Source organism: Hemitrygon akajei, chromosome 2, assembly GCF_048418815.1.
Source record: "Hemitrygon akajei chromosome 2, sHemAka1.3, whole genome shotgun sequence".
In the NCBI taxonomy this organism is placed as follows: domain Eukaryota; kingdom Metazoa; phylum Chordata; class Chondrichthyes; order Myliobatiformes; family Dasyatidae; genus Hemitrygon; species Hemitrygon akajei.
In genome coordinates this window covers 69,256,861-69,274,566 of record NC_133125.1, presented here as the reverse complement: position 1 = coordinate 69,274,566, position 17,706 = coordinate 69,256,861, and the positions used below count along the sequence as shown (strand labels likewise).

Below are 17,706 nucleotides of genomic sequence, written 5' to 3'. Positions count from 1 at the left end.
ATGTTGAACTAAGATAGTAGATTAACTGTTTTTGATTAGCTCTCGTACTACTACCTCTGTTATTGTTAATTCACTGATAATGAATTTGCACTTCGTGCCACTGATATCTGAACATAGTGAGCGGGCCATGAATTCTGGCTGAACTCTTTGAAATATGGCAACAGAAACAGGCCAAGCATCATTTATAATTCTACAGTACTTCTTAGTCTAACTACATACTTTCTCCCACTCCATCTTCCAGATCTCTCTGAAATCATCTTCAGCCTGACTTTGATACACTCACTGCTCAAAGCAAAATATTTCAACCACAGCATATTACCATAAGTTCCATATTCTCACCCTTCCCAGAAGCAATTCATCATCTGATGTTGGCTATTTCACACTTGCACAGGACTCATCCACCGGATTAAAACTCCCCAAGCTGCATGTGGGGCAAACTAATTGCCACTGAGCCTGCTGATAACATGGCTTGTGAGGAGCACACTAATTCCAGTAATTTACTAAAATCACACTGTCGTCCACTACCACAGCTTTGAACGCACTTCATAACTGCAGATGCACAAAATTAGAAATAAAGTGAATTTCTACAAAGCGATATTTAACTAGGAAGGTGACTTCATTAACCAGGAGTGACAAAACTGGGAGTGGATTGTGGAAATCAGATCACATGACATTTTGATAACAGGATATTCTAATCATACCATGGATATTAATTGATTAAAACTCAAGAGCTCACATCTATGAATCTTCTGGCAGATATGGAAGAGTAGAACATACTTAAACTTCTCCCACTGCACTGTGGCACTGATGCAACGTAGACTTAGCAAAGTGCGGTGACAAATCTTAAGTGAAGCCAAGTTCAAGCAACTGATGTTCACATAGTTTGTTGTAAAACTTATAGAGTAATCATATTCTGTTTTTATGATCACTCCTTGCCTCTAATCTCCAGCCTTCTATAGGTCTTGTCCACCTGTTCACAAACATTAAGAATAATTTCATTTCTCTCCACAAAATCCAAGGATGAGTTTGAATTATGGTCCCTTCATTTGATACTCCAGACCCTAACAAAATAATTTGGCAAAACATATTTGTAGCTAAGAGCTGATTGATCTGCTAAGCGTAAACTTCTGCATGTCCTATCTAAGACATGTAATGATATCATTTATCTGTAAACACATTTCTTGCACACACAAGACACTACTTAACTTTCCCTCATGTCATACACATAAAAGCAACAACAGGTTCAGTTAGCTAGGTGTTTTCGACTCTGGCACATTCTTTACAATGCTGAGGTCTCAGATGATGGGCCATCTTGACTCAGATCATTTTTGACTTGTGTATCCTCAATAGTTAGTTTTATGTCCAACTAGTCTAACACCATTATCACATTTTCTCAATGCTCTTCTATGCCTCTTGCTGAAACTAGTCAACATGGATATTTCTGACCTTTCCTTCTTGATGCATTGCATGTTCTTTAGTACCATTTATTCGTAACACCATATGACCTCTTTGTGCCTTAACCATTTACTCATACTTCTAGAAATTATTCTCTTTGCCTTTTCCTAATAATTTGCTAAGATGGAGAGCAAAATGTTTTTATTTTAACTGCCATCTCCTGTACCCTTTTGAACTCTGCACTCCATCAGCAGCTCCACTGGGGTGGATCTAATGCTAGAATGTGGTGTGTCCGATACTTGAAAAGGAAGTTAACTAAATGTTGATTCCTGGTTAAAATTGAATCTTGGGAAAAAATGTCCCCCGCCCCCCAAGTGTTCTTCCTTAAGAACACTTACAGACAAGTGTGTGCATGTGTCTGTCTGCGTCTGTATACGTATTGTGCCCCTCAAAGTCTCCAAATAGAGGAGAGGTGGAATGAAGCCCATTGTTCGGTTTCAACATTTCAAATATACCCAATTTTGGAAAAATCAGTCTATTCTTAAAATTTATATTCTATATTGTGTTATCCCCTAAGTGAACTACAGAATTAGTGCCAATATAGTCTTCAAAACTGTTGCTGCATTTGTTTTTTTAAAGCAATGCAAGCTCTCGGAAGTGATTTCAGCCACTTTAATGCCCGTGGAGTTTCTTTAGGGGTTTCATTCTCCACTCTTGACAAACTTTAGAGACATGACCAACACACAGTGCCTATAAAAAGTATTCACCACCCCCCCCCCCCCACCCCGGCAGAAGTTTACATGCTTTATAACACTGAATTGCAGTGGATTTAATTTGGCTTTTTTGAAACTGATAAATGGAAAGAAACTCTTTCGTATCAAAGTGAAAACAGATATCTACAAAGTGATCTCTACAAACATATCTACAAAACATAAATAATTGATTGCATAAGTATTCACTTTTCTTTAATAATTCTTTAATATTTAACACTAAATCACCACTGGTGCAGCCAATTGGCTTTAGAACTCACATAATTAGTTAAAAGATCTCTGTGCAGTCAAGGTGTTTCAAATGACTGTAGTAAAAATACACCTGTAGCTAGAACGTCCAACTGCGGGTGAGTCAGTATCCTGGCAAAAACTACGCCATGAAGACAAAAGAACACTCCAAGAAACTCTGAAAAGGTTACTGAAAAGTACAAGTCAGGAGATGGATACAAGACAATTTCCAAGTCACTGAAAACCCCTTGGAGTACAGTTAAGTCTATCAAGAAATGGAAAGAACATGGCACTACTGTAAATCTGCCTGGAGCAGGCAGTCCTCAAAAACTGAGTGACTATGCAAGAAGGGGACTAGTGAGGGAAGCCACCTAGAGGCTTTTGACAACTCTCGTGGGCTTATAAGCTTCAGTGGCTAAGATGGGAGAGACTGTGCATACCACAACTGTTGCCCAGGTGCTTCACTAGTCGCAGCTTTATGGGAGAGTGACAAAGAGAAAGCCACTGTTGGAAAAGAAACTCATGAAATCTTGGGTAGAGTTTGCCAGAAGGCAATTGGGATACTCTGAAGTCAGCTGGAAGGTTCTATCATCTGATGAAACCAAAATTGAGCCACTTGGCCAACAGACTAAACGCTATGTTTGGTGTAAGCTAAACACCACACAGCATGGTGGTGGATGTTTCACTGCTGCAGGCTCTGGAAGGCTTGTGAAGGTAGAGGGCAAAATGAATGCAGCAAAATACAGGGAAATCCTGGAGAAAAATCTGATGCAGTCTGTAAGAGAACTACGACTTGGGAGAAGATTTCTTTTCCAGCAAGACAATGACCCCAAGCATAAAGCCAAAACTACATAGGAATGGCTTAAAAACAACAAAGTTAATGTCCTGGAGCGACTCCAGACCTCAATCCAATTGAAAAGAATTTGAAATTGGCTGTTCACCCACGATCCCTATGCAATCTGACAGAACTTAAGCAGTTTTGTAAAGAAGCATTTTGTAAAGAAAAGTTGCTGTGTCCAGATGTGCAAAGCTGATAGAGACCTATCCACACAGAGTCAAGACTGTAATTGCTGCCAAAGGTGCATCTACTAAATACTGACTAGAAGGGGGCGAATACTAATATGACCAATTATTTTGTGTTTTGTATTTATAATTAATTTAGATCATTTTGTAGAGATCTTTCTTTGTTGATCACTGTCAAAAAAAAAGCCAAGTTAAATCCTCTGTGATTCAATGCGGTAAAACAATAAAACATGAAAACTTCTGGGGATGAGGGGTGGTGAATACTTTTTATAGGCATTGTATGAAGCCTCTGGCAATCCCTTTGAGCTTATAATTGAAGAATGTTCTAAATATAACTTGTCTAAAGATAAAATTCTGTGCATGACGTGAGGTGGAGGGGCATAGGGTTTCTTCTTCAGAAATCCATGATTAATGCACAACTTTTTTTTTATTCTAAAGTGGATTGCATATCCAAATTAGAATTTGTCCAACCTTCAAGTGATGCTCATGGAATTCCATCATGACTGATTTATTATCACTTTCAACCCCATTCCCCTGCCTACTTCCCATAACCTGTTACACTGATTAATCACAAAGCTATCAACCTCCACCTTAAAAGATATACATGACCTGGTCTGCACAGATGTCTGTAGCAGTGAATTTCACAGATTCACTACCCTCTGGTTAAATAAATTCTTCATTTTGTTCTAAATGGATGCCCCTCAATTCTGAGCTTGTGTCCTCTCATCCTAGACTTCTTCACTGTAGGAAATATCCTCTCCACATCCACTTTAACTAAAACTTTCAATATTCAATTGATTTCAATGAGCTTCCCCATCCCCCCCCCCCCCCCCCATTCATCTAAACTCCAGTGAGCACAGGCCTCGAGCCATCAAATACTCCTCATATGTTAGCCCTTTCATCCTCATGAATCTCCTCTGGACCCTCTCCAACGTGAATACATTTTTTCTTAAGCAAGGGGCCCAAAACTGCTCACATACTCTAAATGGAATTAGACCAATGTCTTTTAAAGCTTCAGTATTACATTCTTGCTTTATATTCTGGTCCTCTCAAAATGAATGCTAACAATGCATTTGCCTTCCTGCATAAGGATTTCCATCCCTCTGCACCTCTGACTGTTGAATTTTCTTCCCATTTAAAAAATAGTCCATGCCTTTACTCCTTGTGCCAAAGTGCAAGAAGACCATGCACTTCCCTATATTAAATTCCAACTTCCACCTCTTTGCCCATTCCTTCAATCTGTTTAAGTCCTCTGCAGACTCCTAGCTTCATCCCACTACCTACCTTTCCACCTATCTTCATATCATCCACAAGCTTGGCAGCAGAGTCATCAATTCTTTCATCCAAATCACTGGCATACAATGTGAAAAGCGTCCCAACACCAACCCATTGCACACCACTAGTCATCAGCAGACAATCAGAAAAGACCCACTTTATTCCCACTCTTTGCCTCCTTCCAGTTAGCCAATCTTCCATCCATGCTAGTATCTTTTCCATAATACCATGTGAAAATACAAGTGAACAACATCCACTGACTTACCTGTCTATCCTGCCTGTTATTTCCTCAAAGAATTCCAACAGATTTGTCAGGCAAGCTTTCCCCTTAAATAAACTGTGCTGACTTTGGCCTATTTTATCATGTGCCTCCAAGTACCCAGAAACCTCATCCATAATAATAGACTCCAAAGTCTTCCCAACCACTGAAGTCAGCCTTACTGGCCAACAATTTCCTTTCTTCTACCCCCCCTCCCTTCTTAAAGAGTGGAGTGACATTTGCAATTTTCCAGTCCTCCCAAATCTGATAAACTCCAGAATTTATTGATTCTTGGAAGATCATTACTAATTCTTCCACAAGCTACCTTTCAGAACCCTGAGATATGTCACTTAGTCCAATTGGCCTAAGTGACTTATCTACCTTTATGTTTTTCTGCCTCCCATAGTTTCTGCCACCTTCTCCATAGTAACAGCAACAACACTCACTTCCGCCCCCCTAACGCTCTTGCCTTTCTGGCATTCTGCTACTGTCTTCCACAGTGAAGACTAATGCAAAATACTTACTATGTTTCTCCACCATTACTTTGTCCCCCATTACTACCTGTCCAGTGTCATTTTCAAGCGTTCCAATATCCATTCTCGTCTTTCTACTCTTCATTTATCTAAGAAAAACCTTATTGCATCCTCTTTTATATTATCAGTTACCATACCTTCAATTTTCATCTTTTCTCTCTATGATTTTTTAGTTGCCTTCGGTTGGTTTTTAAAACCATCCCATTAACTTTTGCTGTATTATATGCCCTTCAAGATGAAGCCACACTCAGGTTGGAGGAACAACACCTTATATACCGGCTGGGTAGCCTCCAACCTGATGGCATGAACATTGACTACTCTAACTTCTGTTAATGCCCCTCCTCCCCTTCTTACCCCATCCCTGACAATATTTAGTTTTTTTTCCCCTCCGCTTTTTTCCCTCTCTACCCATCACTCTGCCTGTTCTCCATCTCCCTCTGGTGCTCCCCTCCCCCTTTCTTTCTCCTTAGGCCTCCCATCCCATGATCCTTTCCCTTCTCCAGCTCTATCACTTTCGCCAATCACCTTTCCAGCTCTCAGCTTCACCCCACCCCCTCCAGTCTTCTCCTATCATTTCACATTTCCCCCTCCCCCTACTACTTTCAAATCTCTTACTACCTTTCCTTTCAGTTAGTCCTGACGAAGGGTCTCGGCCCGAAACGTCGACAGCACTTCTCCCTATAGATGCTGCCTGACCTGCTGCATTCCACCAGCATTGTGTGTGTGTTGCCCTTTCTTTTGCTTTATTTTTAAATATCTTTTTGTTCCCTTGTCAGCTACAGTTGCCCAAGCCTTCCTTTAGAGTATTTCTTCCTCTTTCAAGTGCATCTTTCCTGCACCTTCTGAATTTCTCCCAGCCACTGCTGTTCTGTCATCCCTGCTAGTGTCCCCTTCCAATCAACTTAAGCCTGTGCCTCTCTCCTGCTTTTGTAATTCCCTTTACTCTATGGTAATACTGACATTTGATTTTATCTTCTCCTTCTTGAACTGCAGAGTGAATTCCATTATATTATGATCCCTATCTCCTAAGGGTTCATTTACCTTAAGTTTCCCTATCAAATCTGGGTCAGTGCATAATACCTAATCCAAAATTGCCATTCTAAAGTGCTCAACCACAAGCTGCTCTAGAAAGCCATCTTGTAGGCATTCTACAAATTCCCTCTCTTGGTACTAAGCAGACTGAAATTCCCCATGATTATTGCAACATTGCCATTTTGACATGCCTCTTCGACCTCATGTTGCAATTTGGAGACCAAGTCTTTATGTATATTTAAGGCTTTAAGGGGAACAGGCACAGGAGTGCTTTGTATTGGCTGTCTATCCCTTTTCCTCTCCTGACATTTACCCAGCTACCTCCCTCCTGCAGCTTTGAGGTGACTACCTCTCTGTAGCTCCTACCTATCATCTTTTTTTCCCCCATATGAGCCAAAGATCATCAAGCTGTAGCTCCAGTTCCTTAACACGGTCAGTAAGGAGCTGCAGCTCGGTCGGTGCATTTTGTGCAGATGTAGTTATCAGGGAGACTGGGGGTGTCTCAAATTTTCCATATCTTATGCAAGGAACACTGCCTCCAGGTTCATTCTCAGTGCACTAGTTATGTACAAATAGAAAAAAAGTTACAGGAATCTTTCTTACTTATTTACTTAGAACCGCTACTTGTGCTTGTCCAAGCTCGTTCTTGCCTAAACCTGGTGAGCCAAAGCTGGACCACTCTGACAATGGCCACTCCACTTACAACTTTTTTTTTTTAATTGGCACTATGCTGATTTCTGCTCACTGAAAGAAAGTTGAAAGCTCCCGAGCTCTTTTTAAACTTCATGCTGCATCGCCAACATACAACCTCATGCTGGTTTCAGCCCACAGAAAACATTTCCCAGTAATGCCTGTTGCTCTGTATAGGCAGTTAGAACTAATAACATATCCAGTCACTGGCCAACATAACACAATGCACGACATTGACCATAGCACCTTGAGTACTTCATCTAATGTTATGATCCTAACTGCACTTTCTGTCAGAGGTTGATGGTACCTCTACTGATGATAAAACCAAGATGTACTGTTGTACTACTACAGCTTGATCACTTACAGGCAATTTTATCTTGAAATTTTGCTGCTTCCTGCCCTTTCTGCCAGTAGCTAGATACTACACAGGTCTACTTCAAAATTAGTATTGATATTATTCAGTCTTTCCATATTTTCCTGAATAAATTTCTTCTCTCTAAATGGAGTCACCATGGTAACAAGTCTACTTAGATATTCTGCTTGGACCAACAAGTCATCACCACACATCCTTTCTTCTGGTAAACTTTTCCTCAAAGCAGCAGTGATCAGCTGCCTTTGCAACACCAACAAAAATTGGTGCCACTTACATGCACCTTAACTGACCTTTTTTCAGGCATGTTGTCTCAGTGTTGCCTTCTGACTATAAATGAATGCCATTTTGTGCCTGATGATGGACATTTCTGTTGCCATTTCTATCAAAACTGCAGATTTTCATGGCAGGTTGAACTTTTAGATGTTTAAACAACCAGAACTGAATCTGTTTGACAATTATATCAAATACAAACTTATCTTGCCACACAAGGTTTAGGAATTAACCCAAGATGCAACATCTGGATAAATCCTCAAAGTACCAGGTATGTTGCTATTTTATACCACTTCTCATCTGTACAATAACACTACACTAAAAACGTATCTCTCCTATACATACTCCTGCAGGTTTAATTCCTTGTAACGAACTTTGTTCTCTGTTCAAAAGACTACCACTGCTTGTTTCTTCCTGCACTTATCATTGCCTGGCAGATTCACCATTTCACTTGTACACAGAGATTTCGCTACTGTGCCATTTCCTTTCCCTAACTAGTCTTCAGATCCTTCAGTCAGTGGTAGTAATCACTAATTGCAATAGAATCTTTCAAGTGTTTCTTAAGATCACCCTTCTCTTCTGCAGTGCATAGAGATCAATTGTTTAACCTGTCTTTAATTGTCATTTGTAGTATATTTGAACATGGTCTGTGAACCAGATTTGTAGATCTGATAAGCACCATCTATAATGACATCCAGGAGTTTAAAACCATGCAGACTACACGTGGCCCCTATGTGACATGAGATGTCTGTATGTCATTAACACATATCATAAGCAAATATACCACACTGTACCTTGGGGAAATGAGTTCCTTCTTAGCTGTAATTGGCCTACTTTTTTGTCCAAGATTTAAAATCTGTTTCCAGCAAAGGTTCATATGAGAGTTCATGGGGAAAGAATCAAAGGGGTACAGGCTGAGCTGCAGCAGCTCGGTGAACGTATATAGTCAGCCAACACAAAAGATTATCCATGCTTATTCAGTCCAAATACAGCTCCTCCATTCCCAGAGACATGCTGGTGAGCAGGACAACAAAGTGAAAGCCACCACACAGCCATGCAGTGTTCACAGATTCACTGCTGTTGCATTCCCCACACCTACAACCACCTTAAGTGCCAAAAGAATGCCGTGGGAGATTAATTTGATTTGCTTGGGGTCATTTTCCCTCCCATCTGGGCAATCATCTGGCAAAAGCACGATCTTCCTGGTTTATAAATTCCATCAGACTTTTCGTTGCAACAACATTCATTGGTTGCACATTTGATTCTGAATTAAAGGTAAAAATTTGCCCTGAAAATCTCCTTGCAATACTGTATCATTAGAGATGCCATCTTTCTATAAGACTTTAAACTGATGCTTGATCTGCCAGTTAAATAAATGCAAAAGCTCCCATAGCACTATTTTTGAAGTTGGTAAAGAAGTTTCTATGCTAAAATCAATCTTCCAGCTAAAATCGCTGAAAACATCTTGGTACACTCATTTTTATTTGCTGTTGTGACATTTTCTTCATGAACTAGATGAAAATTTCCTATATCAACCCTTCAAAGTTAATCCTTCAAATACACCTCACTAGCTAAGATACAATAAGATATCCCAAAGGTTCAAAGCCAGAACAAATTGCAATTAGCAAGGTGGCTGCAGAGCAGTCTGGCAGCAAGCCACAGCAATGAAATAGACCTAGTAAAAAAAAACGGATTGATCAAATGAGTAAGTTTTATCTACATTTAAGTAAGTGGGGAAAAAGGAAAAATTAAAAAGACTGAGTAAGGAAGAAAGAACAGTGCTGAGGGACTGGATAGAAAAGAGAGCTAATACTAACACAGTCATATTTAATTAGTACTAAACACTTGAAGCATGCCTGTCGTGAGATACATTCATGGCTCTTCCCCACTGCTGAGTGGAATGGGAACTTTAGTGCTACACACCTCATGTTCATACTTACAGCTGTTATTCAATAACGTCTTGAAAATTCTCTTGTCAAAACAAACACCAAGCACTTGCTATTTCCGCATTCTTTTACCGAGACGCCTATTGATACCCATTTCAAATAGTATTAGTCTTTATTTTACCATGAATGGATGGTTTAGTACTCAGCATTATAGTACAGAGAGGAGGGTACAAGACAATAATCTGTGTAGAAAACTTCATCTTGATAATCCTCGGGCAAAACTTTTAACTAATTACCTTATTTATTGACATATAATGCGGAGTAGGCCCTTCCAAACCTTCAAGCCGCACCTGCCTAGTAATCCCTTGATTAAATCCTGGCCTGATCACAGGACAACTTACAATGGCCAATTAACCTACCAAATGGTATGTCTTTGGAAGATGGGAGGAAACCGGAGCACCTGGAGAAAACCAAGGTGGTCATGGGGTGAACGTGACCACCCCATGGTGGCAGGCAGCAATGGGAATTGAACCCAGATTGCCTGTATTGTTAACCATTGTGCTACCAGTGTAAAGGACAAAGTCTGTAGCATCAAAAAATGAACCATTACATATTATACTCCATAATTTGTTTTAACATACTTCATCACACTTTCATGTAATCCACCATGAGCTGCTTATTTACAGCAACTGGTACTCACCTCTCTCATAACTTCGCTAGAGATCCACATTACAAGTTCAAATTTCTCACCCCAGCATCAAAGAATGATAGCAGCACTATTTAAAACATAACAATTACTGTGCTGTTTCTGAATGCTTGCTGTGCACAAATTGGTAGCTTTATTTGCAAAAATCGAAGTTCCAATTCCACTCTCCACGTGGTGGAGAGTGTTTTACAGGGAAAAAATATTTATTTACTTCCAGTCAGGGTTGTGTCATGATGCATCTGAAATCACAATATAATAAAGCACCTTGAGGTTCCACTGTATTTCACTGTCTATGAATTGCTATCAGAATGGAAAACCCACTCAACTTATGCAAACAACTTCTTAAAGGGGAAAAAATCCTGTTTAAAACAGCAGCACTTTTGGCTCAAGTGACCAGATTCCCTTGCCACAGTAACATCATTTTCTAATAAATACAAGCAAATATCATTACAGCTCAATGCAACATAAGCAAATGAATTAGCTGTCTATCAAATGGCCGGCTCTGAATATCTCATGACATCCTACTGTTATAGAAGGCTTCTTTATACAACAGATATGTTACCTGGGTTTCAGCACCTAAGTTACAGGGAAAGATTGAACAAGTTAGGTCTTTATTCTTTGGAGCGTAGAAGGTTGAGGGGGGACTTGATAGAGGTATTTAAAATTATGAGGGGGATAGATAGAGTTGACATGGATAGGCTTTTTCCATTGAGAGTACGGGAGATTCAAACAAGAGGACATGAGTTGTGAGTTAGGGGGCAAAAGTTTAAGGGTAACCCGAGGGGGAATTTCTTTACTCAAAGAGTGGTAGCTGTGTGGAATGAGTTTCCAGTAGAAATGGTAGAGGCAGGTTCAGTATTGTCATTTAAAGTAAAATTGGATAGGTATATGGACAGGAAAGGAATGGAGGGTTATGGGCTGAGTGCAGGCCAGTGGGACTAGGTGAGAGTAAGTGTTCGGCACAGACTAGAAGAGCCGAGATGGCCTGTTTCCCTGCTGTAATTGTTATATGGTTATTATATTAAAGTTACATTTTGCATCTAGGCAAAGAGACTTGAAGCATTTTCTAAATTTTTCCATATTATTGAAGAACTTTAAAAGCTATGATTCTCAATTTTGCCTTTACAAGAGGTGCAATGAGTGCTCCTTAAGTTGCTTTTTCCTCTACAGTGCAGATGCTTTAATCCAATTTAAACAAACTCAGAGGTGGGCAACTCAAAAAACTGGTTCGATATAACCCTCATTTCCATGCTATGTTTTACATGTGCTGGTTTGCTGCAAGTTTGGTACTTGTTATATCAGTTAACTCTATCCCTGTGCTTCTTCATTTCAACCACACGCTTCACTCACTTCATTCTCTCATCAACACACCACCTTCTTGATAAATTTCACAATTTACACAACTAATTCCAAATTTGAAGTGAAAGCTGAATCTGGAGAATACACAATTCAAATACACAAAATACATGTTTTATTCATGTACTACAAATATTCAAGGAGGCAATTAAAATGCTAATCCTAATGGCTATTTATCCTTCTCAATAAGCTAAAAACAACTGATAGTGACTTGTTTGCTGGGGCAGTGGAGGAATTTCATACTGTATAACAAAAAAACTTCCATTCACTGAAAAAGGCTCCTTTTTACATTCCCTTTTGGGTATTTTGCTGCAACCCCCCCCCCCCCTTTCGAAAACTGACCTTTTCTGCCCATTTACGACTCATTCTCAATTTAATTAAGATACAGCATGCAGATGCCAGTCCACACTATGATATATGGGCAATGAGACATCTTAAAACCCTTCCAAAACAGTATATACACACACATGACCAGGCAATTTAGCAAGACAGCAGCACCTACTGCAGCATGAAAATTCCAGTTTACAAGCAGCAATACCAAGAGTCCTTTGCCATGACTGTGTGCAACCGTTATCAGTCTGTGGCACTGATATTAGCAACACACGGCTTTTTGGAAATTGCCAGTTGCTGAGAGACTGGGGAGCGTACTAAAAATCTCCCTCTGGTCTAATGGTGCAACAGGATTATATTTTGTTTCCCTTGCTGCCTCTGACCTTGCAGTCCTTGAGATCTTTCGTTACTTCTGCTTTTATGTCTAATTGACAGTCATTAAACAAACGAAAAATAAGCCAAAAAATGTAAAAGTAATCAGTACATAACAACCAGCGTCTTATCTGTATCATTTTAAATTCCTTTATTTAATTAAACTTTACTTTCACAGCATTTGAGAGGAATGGTTTCACTGTAAACATCACAAATGACAATTTTAAGAAAAAAATATTAATTGGTGCTATTGAGTTTAACAACACACATCAGGGAGGTGTAAACACAGTACCTGTTCCACGGTACCACTATCCCTTTACTGTGCTCTGACAAAAACAATTCAAACCTAAAAGAGGAAAAAAATCTACATAAGGATAAAACTGATCACGTAAGTTTTCCTTAGCTTAAAATGAAACATATCTCATGATGAAAGCAGTCCACAATATTACAAATATGTTAATTTCAAATATATCAAAATGCAAATACTGCATTAGTATTTTTAATCAAAGTAATATTGTCAGCCATGTTGGAGAAGCTTTGACTAATTTTCTGCACACCCCCACCTTTTCCCTTCTTTCATGACATCGTGCAAAGTAATTTTTTTATATACTCCCACTTCAAAGAAAACAGCAAAATACGAAACGCAAGATCTTACTGGTACATAAAGATCGCTTGAGTGTCAGTATGTCCCTCAGCGCCGCAGAAATCCAGCAAAGTGCAATCTCTCCCCTTTCAAACAAATCCTAACGGGCAGCCATCTTGCTTCCTTCTGCTCCTCTACGAACGCAGACTAGCCTCCGCATCAGTATTCAGATGACGGTCTGACATCTATTATCATCGACAACGAAACCCCAATGTTGCTCTACCCGGCTCCAAGTGTGGACGTGACTAGCATGTGCTTCATCCAGTGAAGACACTGTCAGGAAGATAGCTTTGCTTGTTTGGGTAGTTGTAAATCATTTCCCCACCAGGTCCTTAAACACAAAGGACCTATGATTTCTAACTGCACAATAGTGAGCACTCGTCAGGTTGAAATGAAATCCTGGAGTGGATCAGCGCGGAGAAGGAGTGCTCGCTGCTTCTATTGCCACACGCAACTCTCATCAGTCACCCATAACCAGGTTTCTCAGGCTAATAAAACATATCATTTAACTGACTGCCACTCATTAATAGTTTTAAGGTTTTCTAGAACACCCTGTTTCTTTCTTAATAACCTTTTTGCCATCTTCTTTCACTACTTCTAAAATTCCTGCCTAATTTCCAGTAGGTCAATTGAATGAACTCAGTGACTGCAGGCATGTGTCAGTGTTCCAGCAATACAGATTTAACCCTAAAGCACATATGTGGACCTGCTGAATAAATTGTGCAAATGTGTACACTATCCAACCATCACCTACTGATCATATGCCAATCATATACCTCCCATTTAGCACCTTGAAATTTGCTGCTATTTCTCTGAAAACTGAGTGCATGTTTATATTTCATAAATAAAAACAAATATTAGTGTGTGCTTTTTTCCCCATTTAAGTGTACATGTGTTCACACAAGTCTCATGTTGATGCTGCCTTTACTTTTCTTCGCTCTAACAGAACAGGTGGTTTATATCAGGCCATAATCTGCTCAGCCTGAGTTCTGGCACAGCTTTATACTGTGTCTTGCTGCCTTCTTGCTCCTTATCCCACCAAACCAGTGTGACATTTGTTGACTCTGAATGGAGTGCACCACCCCCATCAGCTAACTGGAGAGAGAGTGCTCCAAGCAAAATGGAGATTTTGTCCATGTAGAGTGGGGGATGGGGAATGCTTTCTAACTTTCTGAAGCTCTTTTCTCTGACTTTAAATTACTGGGTTAATCTATAAGGCAAGGCACAACACATGTCAATTTGATTTAGTTTTAAAGGGCACTCTATTTAAAAAGAACAGATGCATCTCCCTCACAAAAATCTCTTACAAGATTTCACAAAGAGAATCAAACACAATGCACCCTTACTGCCTGGTAGACTGCACTGAAAGACAACTTCTGAACCAAACATGAAATTAAACCATTTGCAGAAGTAGAAAATTTCAATAAGATAAACTTCACATTCTCAATTTCAAAAGGGTGACATTTATTGACAGCTTCTGAATGTAAATTTACATATCTATTACACCCTGGCACAAAGCTTCCATGACACTATTTTTGAAGATGTTAAAGGTGTTTCTATGCAGTTTAATTGGTAGATTTTAATCTTACAATATTGGTTGCATATGTTTTTTTGACTGATAATGGAGAAACAAATATTTGTTGATCTTGATTAGAGTACAATCTCAGTGTATTCCTCTCTTTTACACAAGCCCCCTCCAACACACCATTCCACCTTCTCTATTTTGTCATCAAACCCACAAGCCAATAAACAAAAATTCAGAAAGGATTTAAGAAATCCAAACAGCTAATTTAACTGCTAAAGTCCTCCCTCCCCATTCTGTCATGAGAACTCCCCTGTCATTGGTTACCTTACATTAGTTTTTAAGCCACTGAACAAATCAGGAAAACCTGTTTCAGATTCATGACATATGGGCAATTGTCTTAAAACAAGTGTTAAATCAAAAAACAATTCTAATGATTTAATGGCTGCAAAAAGCAGGTGCTCTTTCTTTACTAGAGGGGGAGTTGAAGCAATGATGGCAGCAATATAATTATTTATTTTCATGGAAAAATAATTTAGTCACAGTAAATGTGGGAGAGCTACGTTTAATGGTTAGCATATAAGGTCTGTTTATGGTCTTCTCTATTGCTGTGATGAGGCCAACCTCAGGTTAGAGCAGTAACACTGCATATTCCATCTGGGTAGCTTAATATGGTTACAAATGTGGCAGCTCAACAGGATGTGGGTGCATCAGTAGGGTCAAAAGCATGGAGGAGTGAAGTGTGAAAGTGTGTAAAGGCTGAAAGAGTGATGGATTCACAAGCATTCAGAATATAGGACCCCATTACCCAACATATGCCCTCTTCTCATTGCTACCATCAGGGAGGTACAGGAGCCTGAAGGCACATAATCAATGCTTTAGGGACAACTTATATATATATTTCTCACTGTAATTCACAGTTTTTATTACTATGTATTGAGATGTACTGCTGCCACAAAACAACAAATTTCACAATATAAGCCGCTGATATTAAACCTGATTCTGATTCCAATTCACAACCACAAAGAGCGACAGCTGATGATGACAGTGTGGCAGTTTCAAATGTGAGAAAATAATTAGAGTGATCATACATTTTATTACACTAAAGATTGCTCAAGAATACTTTGCAAGCAGTCGTTTCAAAACAGAATCTTGTCAAGTTACTTCTTGTTGATTTGGAGTGGATGTGATATTAGTGTCAAAACACTGGGAATGACAACCCAAAACATTGGTTGGATAAATGGACTGTGAGAATGTTTTGATGAGGTAAACTCTTGGAAAAATGGAGGAGTTTAGGGAGGGATTTTAATTACAATGGTGGAGAAATATTCACTAATGATGAAGAAAAAAAATCAGGCATGTGTCAGACTCAGTGAGAACCTGGAGGAAACTGTAGGGAAAAAGAGGAATGAGGCTTGAAGCGGGCAATGAGGACATGTAGGTCAGTAAGGATAAGTCTAGTATGGGCAACATGATGAGATGGAATTGGTTTGGGGCAGTACTGGAACAAGATGAGTAAACTGAGCAATGAAAAATAAATAATGGAATCACTGAACATACTTTAACATAATTAGCGAAGGGAAATATGGCTTTGCTATTAATGGCAGAGGCTGTGTTTTTTCATGCAGTATAAATCTCAATGGTAAGGTTATAAAAGCACATTGAAACAAGCTTGGGAACCAAAGCAAGTAGGTTATTACTTTATCATATATCCCCATGGTTATATGCATTTCAAAGCCTTTACAATTCATAAAAAATATCCTTTAGATAGCTTTACTACTGAATATAGTTATTCTCTGTTGTGATTGGAATGAGTCTGTACATACAGTTTTTACTGGGATCTGGGCATTGTTAGGAAGGCCAACCTTTATTTCCCATTGCTAACTGTCCCAGAAAATGTGATGTTACGTAAGTATGGTTGTTGTAGTCCTCCCCACAGTGCTGTTGGACAGGGCATTTCTGGAGTTCGACCCAGTAATGAAACAGTAATGGTATATTTCCATATCTGGATGGTGTGCAGTTTGGAAGGAAACTACAAAGTGGTGGCATTCCCACATACTTGCTTCTCTTCTCCTTTTTGATAATAGATGTCTCTAATGGTATCCTTTAAGATGTCTATACTAAAGAATGTGGTAATGTCAGTTAAATATCAAGAAGAAGTGGTCAGACTCTCTCTTGTTGAAGATGATCAATGACTGATGCTTTTGTGGTACAAACATTATGTGAAACCTATCAGTCAGCACATGAACACTGTGTAGGTCTTGATGCATACAGGTATAAGTTGCTTGATTTGCTGAAGAATTGAGAATAGGATTGAATGTTTTACTATCATCAATGAACAGACTCAATTGTGGCCTCATGCTGGAAGGAAAATTATTGATGAAGAAGCTGAAGCTGATTGGGCCTAAAAAATACCTGCCCCGAGGAACTCATGTTCTGCTGTTATGAAGCTTGCATGATTGATCAACCCACTTTCCTTTATGTTGAGCATGATTGTCAATACCTTTCCTTATTTGTTCATTACTGAGAGTAATTGGGCATAATTAGCCAGGTTTGGCTATCATGGGCAGATATATCTACCAAAATAGAATGTGGATGAAACATATCCCTCACATTGATTTAATCAGTAAGTGCCACAATTCGATTTTGACAGGTATATTATTCAAAACTTAACTAGCTGTATGTCTGAGGTAGTGCTCCCAAACCAGGCAGAAATTGTTGAACCCAGACTACATTCTGTATCATTGCAACTTTCAGTCTCCTTCCAGGTATTGCTCAATATGGCAGAGCACAGAGTCATCAACTGAGTAAGTTGCCTTTCAGAGATAGTTAGGTTCTTGATTAGCCAGGGCATCAAAGGGTATGGAGTGAAAGCAGAGGTGTGGGAATGACTGGAAAAATTGGATCAACCCGTGATTGAATGGTGGAGCAGACTCGATGGGCTGAATGGCCTACTTTTGCTCTATATTTTACGGTCTTATGCCTTCAGCAGATGATTTCTTGCTCATGTTTGACCTGATAAAATTTGGTTTCTGGGGTCTAG

The 17,706-nt window shown here is 39.3% G+C and overlaps 1 protein-coding gene across 2 annotated transcripts in view; it reads right to left on the bottom strand.

Moving 5' to 3' along the window:
- Window positions 1-13,504, bottom strand: part of LOC140713902 (methylcytosine dioxygenase TET2-like) — a 171,842-nt gene extending 158,338 nt beyond the window's left edge. The window contains exons 1-2 of one of the 2 annotated variants that reach the window (XM_073024564.1): window positions 13,154-13,504; window positions 12,791-12,844 (exon numbers count right to left, since the gene is read on the bottom strand). The gene's annotated coding sequence lies outside the window, so the exon portion shown is untranslated. The remainder of the gene's footprint in view (window positions 1-12,790; window positions 12,845-13,153) is intronic. The other variant, XM_073024574.1, reaches the window with a different exon arrangement.
- Window positions 13,505-17,706: the final 4,202 nt, after the last annotated feature.